The sequence below is a fragment of the Myotis davidii genome, unplaced genomic scaffold (assembly GCF_000327345.1).
Source record: "Myotis davidii unplaced genomic scaffold, ASM32734v1 scaffold68, whole genome shotgun sequence".
NCBI classification, from domain to species: domain Eukaryota; kingdom Metazoa; phylum Chordata; class Mammalia; order Chiroptera; family Vespertilionidae; genus Myotis; species Myotis davidii.
Window position 1 is genome coordinate 3,109,307 of NW_006300376.1, and position 11,292 is coordinate 3,120,598.

The following is an 11,292-nucleotide window of genomic DNA, read 5'->3' on the forward strand; positions in this document are numbered from 1 at the left end:
TTTAGCTGTTGCAGTTATGGTCTACAGCTTGTAAAACACAAGTCTCCTTAATGGAGCAGGGCCAGCAAGTCTTAGTTGTAGAAAGAGTTAGGGATATTGTGATAATCCAAAGACTCCTGGCAAATATGTTCTTTGAGGCTTTAAAAAGTGCCCCAGAGGAGGAGAAAATATGTTGGAAAAAAAATAGCCATAAAGTACTTTTTATGTTAAGAACAAAAGACAGGAAATGTTTTTTTTTCTTTTTTCCAGATATTGTTGCATTTTCTCCATCTGGTGAAATAAAATAGGACAGATATGTTATCCTCCACTGTTACACAAAAGCTCCACCAAGCAGGCCAGCGAGATGGTGGAGAGCTGCTGCCCTCTGAGCACTGTCGATGGCATTATTGCCTTCCCTGTCCCAAGGGGGATGGGGGCGGGGGTGGGGGGAGGAGACAAAAGCCAGCCTGTGTACTGCTTGTCTGAAGCCATAAAACTTTTTTGGCTTAAAACATAGAAATTTCTTGGTAAACAAAACAAAGTTACAGAACTGTCATCATTACCTCTAGGGAAACCTTCCCTGTTTGTTAACTTCCTTCCAAAACATTTTTGCCCTAGTTACATGTGTTGGTGGCTTGAAGGGCCCAGGACAACCCAAGGGAATGATTCCATTCTAATTGTGTCTTTCCTCTCCCAGGAGGCCTGTGTCCTTTCACATTCAACAAACTCAAGCTCTTGGTGAACTGTTGTCAGTTGTTACTGAGGAGGAAACCGCCACCCAAACAAGCCCTGTGACCTTAACTGGATGCTTTGTTTTTGTGTTTGAACCTTGCGAGATCTCAGAGCTTGTGGACACTTCCCGGCAGGCGCGGGTTCTCATCCAGGACTGTGCGTTTTCCTGGACTGCCAAACACGCATCCCAAAGTGCTGTGAGTTTGGGGGCCGGGGCCCATAACGTTGCCAGACTGGGGTCCTGCTAGGCCTAAATTTGGTTTAATGAATTTCTACAATAGACTCTGAGATCCTAGCTTTAGCTCTCGGGATGTCACCTGCGAGCACGGGGAAACTTGGTCTCAGCATCTGAGTTCTCGCCTCGGGCGCACCCTGTCCGGGGCAGACCCCGCGCCAGCGCGGCTTGGGCGCCCAGGCTGCTTCTCTCCCAACTACTCTCTCCGGCACGGAGGGCGCCCTCCCAGTGTCCCCTGATGGCCAGGCGACAGGAAGCCTGGGTTTCCTTTCCCTTCGGAAATCTAGGGACAGCAGTAAAGCGATATATCTATCCTTTGCCCGGTGCGTGTCCGCGGGCTCGGCCGGAGCGGCGGGCTGCCTCCAGGGTTTCGCAGGTTCCCCGTCCTGAGCGCGGCCGTTCCTCCCTGCGGACCGAAACCCGCATCCAGGCAGCAGCACAGCCGCGGCGCCACGTCCCCTAGCCTCTCGCAGCTCGCAGCTCGTGTGGGAGAGCCGGCCCGCGGGACTCCAAGGATCCTTGGCCGAGCCCCCACTAACTCCCACCCGCCTGAGGGCAGAAGGTGCTCCCTCCCCTCCGCCGCCCTCCTCCCCCGTGTGTGTTGGGGGGCTGAGAGTCAGGGGACCAGGCGCCCTTTGGAGGCTCCACTCCACTCGTAGGCTGCGCGGTTCCTGTCCCTTCAAGGCGGGCTGAGTGGACAGGGCTCGCTTCTGTTCGGGGAGTCCACTCCTGATCTCTGGCTTGTCACGCTTCCACACCCCCCGCCCCACACCCATTTCTGCACCAGCGTGGTGCTGCGGCTGTGAAGCACACGTGAAGACGGGACCGTGTAAATGGGACATAAAATGCGGGGGGAGAGCCCTGAGTAGCAGGAAGACGCAAAAGCCTTGGTTTTATGGGCTCCTTTCTCTCACTGAATCCGGAGGACTACTCAGTAAGGGCGCTGGCATCCCCATTTTACAGAGGGGAACACTGACACCCAGACAGAAGAAATGACTTGCCTAGGTCCATGGCACTGCAGCCTGCGGCCTTTGATGCCAGACATGGCAGCTAAATAAACTCTTGCCTCCCCCAGCTGCTTCCACTGAAAAGAATAACTGCCCAGGAGAATGGACAGAGGTTATCAGTGGAAGCAACGATTAACCCAGGAGCCAAGGCTGTGCTCTGCTCCCTCATTCTAAATTCTTGAGGACGTGGGAACCTCTTCCCTAAACGCCAACCTGCAGTTTTGTTTAGTCAGCTGCCTGCTGGATATCCATCTCCACCCAAATGTCTAAACGATGCACAAAGTGAAGTGGTTTGAAGCGTTGCTTCTAAACCTGCCCATCCACGGTATCCCCTTCTGGATAAGAACACACCTTTTTTATTTTCAGGAGTGGCTCCCGCCAAAAGCCTTGGAGCCGTCCTTGACCCTTCTTTCTTGCACATCCAAGTGCAGCCTACTAGAAACTGCTGTGCCTCTGTCTTCTGTGTATATCCCGAATTTGACATTCCTTGCAACCTCAGGTACTACTACATAGGCCCACACCATCATCATCTCTCTCCTAGGTTGTTACCTCAGCCTCTTCCCTTTCTACCTTGTTCCCTCACAGCGCGCCAGCGCGCTCTCTACACAGCAGCCAGAGTAACCCTGTGCCACAATGGCGCTAAGAACCCCCAGTGGCTCCCCACCTCCCTCAGGGTCATAGTCCAAGTCCTTCAGAGTCTACAGCCCTGAGAGGCCACTCTACCTCTGACCCCTCCTACACCCCTCTCCACCTTACCCAGGCCCACTCCCCTCCAGAGGACTGGACTTTCCTGCTAGCTTTACCTTAAGTCTTTGCACTTGGCCCTCTGCTTGAAGCACTTCTCCTCACATAGGCACAGTTCGCCTCCCTTTGCTCAAATATCACCTTCTGGTTAAAGTTTCCCCTCATCACTTATTTAACATTTCAACCCTCTCCCGTTTTTCCTCTTTCAAAAAATCCCTTCTTTTTTTCTCCATAGTACTTAACTTCTCACATACGAAATTTGCTTTTCCCCTTTCTTATTGCTTCTGTCCCTCCACAAGAATGTAAGCAATATAGATGAGGGCAGCGATTTTTCTAAATTGCTGTGTCTTCAGTGCCTAGAACATGCCTGGCACATGGAGGGCACTCAATAGATATTTGTTTTATTATGAATGAACCCACAATAAAATGGGAGGAGGGGAGTGGCTTCACTATTTACTAGCTCTGAGACCCCGGGTGAATTATTTAACTGCTTTAAAACCCAACTTGCCTCATAGGCTTATCAATAATATTAAATGAGTACATACACACAAAACGCTAAGTACATGAGAAAAGCACAATAAGTGGCAGTGATTTGTACTGATATATAAGGTTGCTAGTGAATATACAGGCCAGACGTCCAGGTATGTGCACATGTCTTGTGCCTTTGACAAGCTATTTCTCTATTTGTAATGGTGCAATATAAACAGGAACTAGGAGCGTAGCCTCAGCTGACATTGTTTCTTTGTTATTGCTACTTCTTTGTGTAAAGTCTTGGAAGTATGCAGTTACTGTTAACTGCTGAGAGCTGACGGGAAAAATGCCACTTTTTTCTTGGTTTGCATCAGCACCGACTGTCTTCGTAGTCATGTTCCATGGAAAGGAGGAAGGGGAAGTTAGATTCCTTGAGAGTATGTGAGCGGTCCACCTTTATGACTGTAGCTGGGAAATTCTTTTGAAGACTGAAAGGAGGGGTCTGTGGGGTGTGGGGTGCAATGGAGGAAGAAGCACCAGGCTTCAGACACCTCCTTTCACTACCCAGGTTTCCTTAGGCAGATCTCACAATGATATGACTGCCAGGGGGTGGGCTGAGGGGTGGGGAAGGGGAGGTAGGATTTTGTAAGGGAAATTGGACAGCAGCTCCATCCCGCTCCCCCCCCCCCCTCGATGGACCAGTTTCTACCAAGTCTCCTCTCTCCCATCAGTTGGCACACCCACTCAACCTCACTGTCTGCTCTATGTCAGACACACTGTGTTTGCTGTGTACCTGGCTGCCCCTCCACACATGTCAACCCCAAGATCACAGCATTTTTTGTCTGCTACATCCTCTGCTTTCTTTTTGTTTCCTCAGGCAGGGCCTGTCATACAGGATCGCTGTCAATTTCTCCTTGAATGAGCCCTCTACGGAGCTCCTTTAACTTTGTCAAGAGACCTATGGCCTAAGTTGAGCAATTCTTGTGCCGGAACACTTTAAATGTATTCTCTCAGGATCATCCTACAACAGCCCTCTGAGGTTGGTGGTGCAACTCCCATTTTACAAACAGAGAAACTGAAGACCAGTGAGGGTCAGTGACTTCTCATCGGCACGCAGCAGCCGGTAAACGGTGGAGCTGAAAACGGAAGCCATACAGCCTGGGGCCAGGGCGCGAGTCCCGACCTTCTTTGGAAGAAGGTGAGGCCGATCGCAGTTCAAGCCTGGACCCTGAAAGGTCTGAGGGTGGAGAGGCCAGAGGGCTGCGGCCCCCGAAGCGCCCCATTCACCAGTCCCGCGGCCGCCCCTCAGCTGCGGAGATCCCCGAAGCCAGCGCAGGCCTGGCACGCAGGCTAAGCCCAGAAACCTCTTCTCAAACGCCCTCCCTTCAAATTCCCTGCTGGTGCTGAGACAACCCGAGTTTTCGGGGTAAGAATAAGCATAGGCCAGTGGGATGTAGGCGAGCCACCAAAAGCCCGACAGACGAAGCCCGGCGCGGCGCGGGTTTCCCCAGCTGGGGCCCCGCCACCCTCTGATCCCCTTGGAAGACCCCGAAGGAGAAACCGTGTCGATAAGGAAACTAGAAACTGGGAAGTACGCCTCTGGGAACTGAGAACCCAGCTGCACTTGGCCTGTGGCGTGCGGTGGGAGCTCCGGTGCCCGAGGCGTCTGTAGGCGGAGGGGGTGAGCGCACTCGTAATCAGGGCGCGGAGCCCCAGGCGGGGACGCGGCCACCAGCGCCCGGGGCTGGCGGAGCCGGCGGGGCGCAGGAGACGGAGTGGAGGAGCCTCCGCCCCCTGTCCCCGAATTCAAGGTCCTTGCCTGGGGGGGCTGTTTGCCTGCCACCGGGAACCGGTCCGCCTACCTTGCTTTCGCTGAGCGAAAGCTTTCAAATGTAGGGTGATTGAAGGTGGGGGAGTATAAACAAATTCTTCGCGAATGCCATTGAATTTATGGGCCCTTCAAGGTCTTTTGTCATTTTGCATTTTATTTTCAGTCAAGGGATACTAAAAGCATAACTACTCATATTGCGGGCTTCTAGGAACATTTGGAGATTAACATACCTGAAAATTCTGGTAATCCTTTTTCTAAGGAGCCAATTGAAAAGAGTTCCTTTGCCTGTCACCCCAGGTACATCAATGAGGGAATAGGCACAACCTCTAGAGTTCTATTCGGAAACGCAAACCCAAGTCCCTGAGTTTTCAGTTGAAAATTAGAGGTCGCATTACTTGCCCTAAAATGTAGCAATTTGCTTTATGCAAAAGTTTGTGCGATTGGCTGCTTTTTTTTTAAAAAGGACATTTTATTTTAAAATGGATTTTAGAGTAAAAAGTAATTGAAGTGTTTGGCAACCTCATGGTAAAATATATTCGTGCACCAAGGGTAAATAGAGACTAGAACTCAGCTCTGCTTCTTGCTCCATTACTCACTCACTGATGTGGCCGCTGGCAAGTCCCTCCACTGTCCTGAGCCGCAGGCCCTCTCCATTGTAACAAGGGGGTCATCTTTGACATCTACCTGCCTCCTGTTGTAAGAGTTCCTGAGATATGCGGTGAGTGCTTTGGTTCTAGGGCAAATGACTTGTACAAATAAAACAGGATGACATCTCAGATTCACTTTGATTCATCAGAATAAATAGGCCTTTCCTTTATTAACTCTTCCTGTTAAATTTTCAAAATTGAGTTGATTTTTAAATTCTATGTTGGGTCAATCTGTATATTAAAAAAAAAAACCTCAACAAATTATATTACCTTGTTAAGGGAGAACCTCTATTCAATATTGAATAACTTATCTTTCTCATTATGTTATTCATTGCACTTATTCAACAAATGTTTATTGAAAATGTACTCTTTCTAGGGACTACAAGGAGTGTATGGAGTGCTTACAAAAAACTATCTTGTGTACCTACTGCTCCCATACACTTTTTATGTGTAATATCTCATTTAATCCTCGAAACAGCTCCCTGAAATATGGGAATATCATTACCCTGCGTTTAGAATGTAAGCTGGGAGTTCCTGTGTAATTCAGTAAGCAAAGTATTATCAGAGCAGCTTAGTTCTGTAAGGTCAGTTGCAATAGCAAAGGGCTACTTTTTTGAAACCTTTGATGGGAATTTGTGGTCACATTTTTTTTAAGAAGAAAAGGTTTTGCCAACACTGCCGCAGCAGGTATGAAACTAAGCTTCTACAGTGTTAAAACATCTTGAGATCAGGTCATCCTAGAATTGAGAGAATGGATTAGAGATCATTTATATCTAATCAAATTTATATATAGGCAAACAATGATGACTCAGTTGGAATTGGCCCAACACTCAAAAGTACAACCACCCATCCTTCCCCCACCCCAAAAGAAAAGAAATCCACATAAGCCTTCATGTGGTTACTACTTGGTTTTTTAGAAGTTATCTAAAAGACAAATATGGGGAAGTATACATTCCTCACACACGAAAGGGGGTCATGCACTTACTCGTATTTAGTGAGGGAACAGAGAAGCCGTGTGGATCAAGTCTATTTGCATGTAAGGTAAAGAAAGATTCTTTATTATCCATTCCTGAAATGTGACCTACTAAATGCCAACTCATAATGTTGCGCAGGAGGAAAAAAAGCAGATGAAGCGAGAAAATACTGTTTTCTTTTGTATTCTGTCTGTGGACAGTTAGACCAGCTGCAACAGATTGCTTAGAAAGTTCACTCTTTATACTATAGTATTTTAGTATTATACATTTGCAGCATGTTGACAATGTGCTAAGTCATCAGCATGATTAAAGTGAACATCCATATGCTAGATTGACGGTGTCCTAGTTTATAGTCTCTGACATACAACTGCTACATATACATATATAACAGAAGCAGATGCATATAGGGAGTGCAGTAAGTGTTGAATGATTTCGATATACAGGAATTAGTTGTGGTGTTTTCTATGCATAGAGAATAGAAAGTGAGATATGCAAGTCATCTGTTCAGAGAAAGTAGTCTTGGGAGAGTTAGAGGAAACTCCTATGTTGCTTACAGTTACTTAGCTGGGAAAGGGTTCTTGAGAAGGAACCAGAGGTGGGGATTTCAGAGTAATAGAGTCATAGTAGGTTAGATTTGGAAGAGACTTTAGAAGTCTAAATCCAGCTCTTGATGAATAAAGAAGTGGAGGCCCAGAGCCCTGGGGGCCAGTTAGTAGTAGACCTGGACTCTGACGCAGGTAAATGCCCACCCTCTGAGGCTCCAAAGCTCCTCCGTGTCAAGGATTTCTCTTGCTGTTGTTCAATTTGTTGAGTTTTTGTTTTTGTTTTGTTTTGTTTTGCTTTTTATTATGGAAATTTTCAAATGTGTAAGAAATAGAAATATAATAAAATGAACATAGATATGGCCTGGTTTTATACCATTCTTATTTCATCTATTGCCTCATTTTGATTTATTTACTTATTTGTGCAGTTTTTTTAAAGCAAATTCCAGCATCCATATTGTTTTACCAGTAAATTCTTTACTATGTAACTCTGATTCTAAAAAACAAAACACAACCAACCATGCGATCAGCATACCTAACAAAATTAACAATAAACCTTAATATCATCCTAATACCTACTCCCTATTTACATTTCTCTAACAGTCTCAAAGAGAGCTCTTTTTCTTATTTTTTATATTTTTATTATTTTACTGTTGGTTTGTTTGAATTGGCAACCAAATAAGGTCCACACATTGCATATTGTTGTTGAGGCTGAAAAGACTCTTTTTATTCTATAACTATCCCTCCTCATTTTTTTGTTTAGTGGCTTTGTTGGTGAAACCAGATCACTTATCTTGTGGAACGTACTACATTTTGTGGATTTGGCAGGCTGTTTTCCTTGTGGTGTTGTTTATCTTGTTGCTCTATAGCCTGTATTTCCTGCAGATTGGTGATTAGACCTAGAAGCTTGATTGGATATAGGTTCTATTTGTTTGGGTAGGCATACTTTATAGACGTATTTATATACCTCGAAACAGCCCGAGGTATATAGGTATTTTAGTGCATGCTATGGCATCATTTCTTGAAGCACATAATGTCAAGGTATCCTGATTTCAGTGATGATTAATGATTCAGGGGTATCAGCTTAATCTCTCTATCAACCTTTCACCTAATGGTTTTGGTATTCACTTATGATTTTGCCTAGCAGACCTGTTATTTCATTGGAGGTTAAAAAATGGTAATTTTTTCACTCTATCATTTGTATGCTTTTAGTATCAGGAATACTTCTTTAAATAACTTTCTCCCATCTGCTATTTAGCTCCCCTGAAGAGCTACTGTGTAAGAGAGGTAGAATATATGCTTGACTTTTTCTCTTTATTTTTTAATTTTCAGAGTAATGAATGGGTATAATAGAGCCAAAGAGATGGAGTAATTAATTCTCCACAAGGTGATCAGAAAGTATTTCTCAGAAAAAGTAGAAATTGAGCTGGACTAGGAAAAATGTCTATGATTTTGACAGGCAAGAGGGGAGCAGAGACAGAGCATAATGCTCTAAGGCCGTGGTCGGCAAACTTCGGCTTGCGAGCCACATTCGGCTCTTTGGCCCCTTGAGTGTGGCTCTTCCTAAGCCTTAGGAGTACCCTAAGTAAGTTAATAACAATGTACCTACCTATATAGTTTAAGTTTAAAAAATTTGGCTCTCAAAAGAAATTTCAATCGTACTGTTGATATTTGGCTCTGTTGACTAATGAGTTTGCCGACCACTGCTCTAAGGGAATTCCATGAGCCAGGGGAAGGTGTGGTTGGTAAGTTGTTGTGAGTAGAGCACAGGGTTTGTGGAATACTCGGGAAAGGGCCTGTCTCCTTCAGTAGACTGTGACACTCTTGAAAGAAGGATCTGTCTTCTTCACCCTTGTAGCGCCAGGGGCAGAAAAGTCGCTTGCCCAAAACTGAACATTTTCTCAATCAATCTTTGTTGACTAAATTAATTAATTTGAACCTTCTTTGACGGTAGTGTGTGTGTATATATGTATATATATATATATATACACACATATATACATATATACATATACATATACACATACATATATACTTTTGCTGTCATGGTAATTTGTTTTACCTTCTTAACTGAAGAGCAAAAGGACAGGCTATTTATCATTTACTTTTAATGGAAAGAAGGAAGAAAAACATACGATCATCTCAATAGATGCAAAAAAAGCATTTGATAACATTAAACATTTTTTTCATGATACAACACTCAATAAACTAGATATAGAAGGAAACTATTTCAACATAATAAAAATCATATGAGAAAAGTCCACAGCTAACATTATACTCAATGATGAAGGACTGAAAGCTTTTCCTCTAAGATCTGGAACAAGAAGACAGGGACGCCCATTCTTGCCAATTCTATTCAACATAGTACTGAAAGACCTAGTCAGAGCAATTAGGAAAGAAAAATAAATAAAAAGCATTTAAATTGGAAGGGATGAAGTAAAATTAACGGTGTCTGCAGATGTGTAACCTTATATGTAGAAATCCCTAAAGATTCCCCTAAACCATTAGAACTAATAAACGAATTCAGTGAAGTTGCAGGATCTAAAATCAACACACAAAAGTCAGTTGCATTTCTATACACTAACAATGAATACTCTGAAAAGAAAATGAAGAAAAGGATCCCATTTACAATAGTATAAAAAAGAATAAAATACCTAGAAATAAATACTACCAAATAGGCGAAAGATTTGTACACTGAAAAGTACAAAATGTGGCTGAAAGAAATTAAAGAAGACACAAATAAATAAATAAAAGGACATCTTGTATTTACAAATGGAAAGAATTAATATTGTAAAGATGTCAATACTACCCAAAGTGATTTATAGATTTCAATGCAGTCTGTCAAAATCCTAATGATATTTTTTGCATAAATAAGAAACCCATTCTAAAATTCACATACATTCTCAAGAGGCCCTGGATAGCCAAAACAATATGAAAAAGATTAATAAAGTTGAATGTCTCACATTTCCTAATTTTGAAACTTATTACAAAGCTATAGTAATCAAAACAGTGTGGTACTGGCATAAACCTAGACATGTGGGCTAGTGGAATAGAATAGAGAACTCAGTATTAAAACCTTGTATATATGATAAGATGATTTTTGACAAAGGTGTCAAGGCCGTTCAATGGGACGCGGTTGTCTTTTTCAATTGGAAGGGAGTCTCAAGCTCCCGACTGCTCTGAACTCCAGTTCCGGGTGAGTCTCTGGGGACCCAGACTCATACATGGAGAAACTGGACTGTCTGACATCAGGCGGAACTCGATGGAGGCTTTCTTTCAGAGGTGCTTGCAGAGACCTGGGGCCTTTTAGGGCAGAGCTGAGGATCAGCCATAGCTGTTCGCTCCGCCCTGTTGATTCCCTGAGACCCTGCCCCACCCAAGCTGTGCTCAGAGGCTTTTGAATATGAATGGCCTGGCCCTTTGCAATCTAAAATTACCTAACAAACTGCAGCGCCAACTAGCAGTGGGGTATCTGAAGCCGGCTCGTAACCTGAATTTTAGCTCGCAACTCATAGCAAAAAATCGGCCGAGAGACGGCTCAGCTCGTATCTCGAAAAACTTGTTAGTCGGGACACTCGTAAGTCAAGGCCCCACTGTATTCCCTTCCCTCTGGCTGGCTGCAGGGGACATGAAGGGCTGAGGCAAGACTTGAGGGGTGGGAACAGGTTTTATCCTTCTGGTTCCTCGAGACATGGAGTCTAAGGCCCATCCTGACATCAAGATCGCCACACTGCTGTAACAACTGGCACGGAAGTCTGTCTTGCTCTCTACACTTGAAGATCAAACCCTGGCACAGGACCTGACATATATGGACACATGTTAAATTGTGTGGCCAATGAAAATACATTGAATGTGGGCAGTTAATACTGCCCAATAATCACACTCTGTGTCTGTAACACAAACTTTCCCACAATTTGAGACGATATCTCAAAATTATGACTATAACAGTTAGTGTTTTAATTACACAGATTTGTGTATCCATTAATTCAAAAATTAATAGGAAACACTGACAAGCAGGCCAGGTCTCTTATTTCTCTGGGAAAATAAACACTACTGGACAGGAGCTCCTGTGTGAACCCCCTGGCACCTGTCCTGGCTTTCCCTGCCTTTCCTCCTAACACAATAGAGGG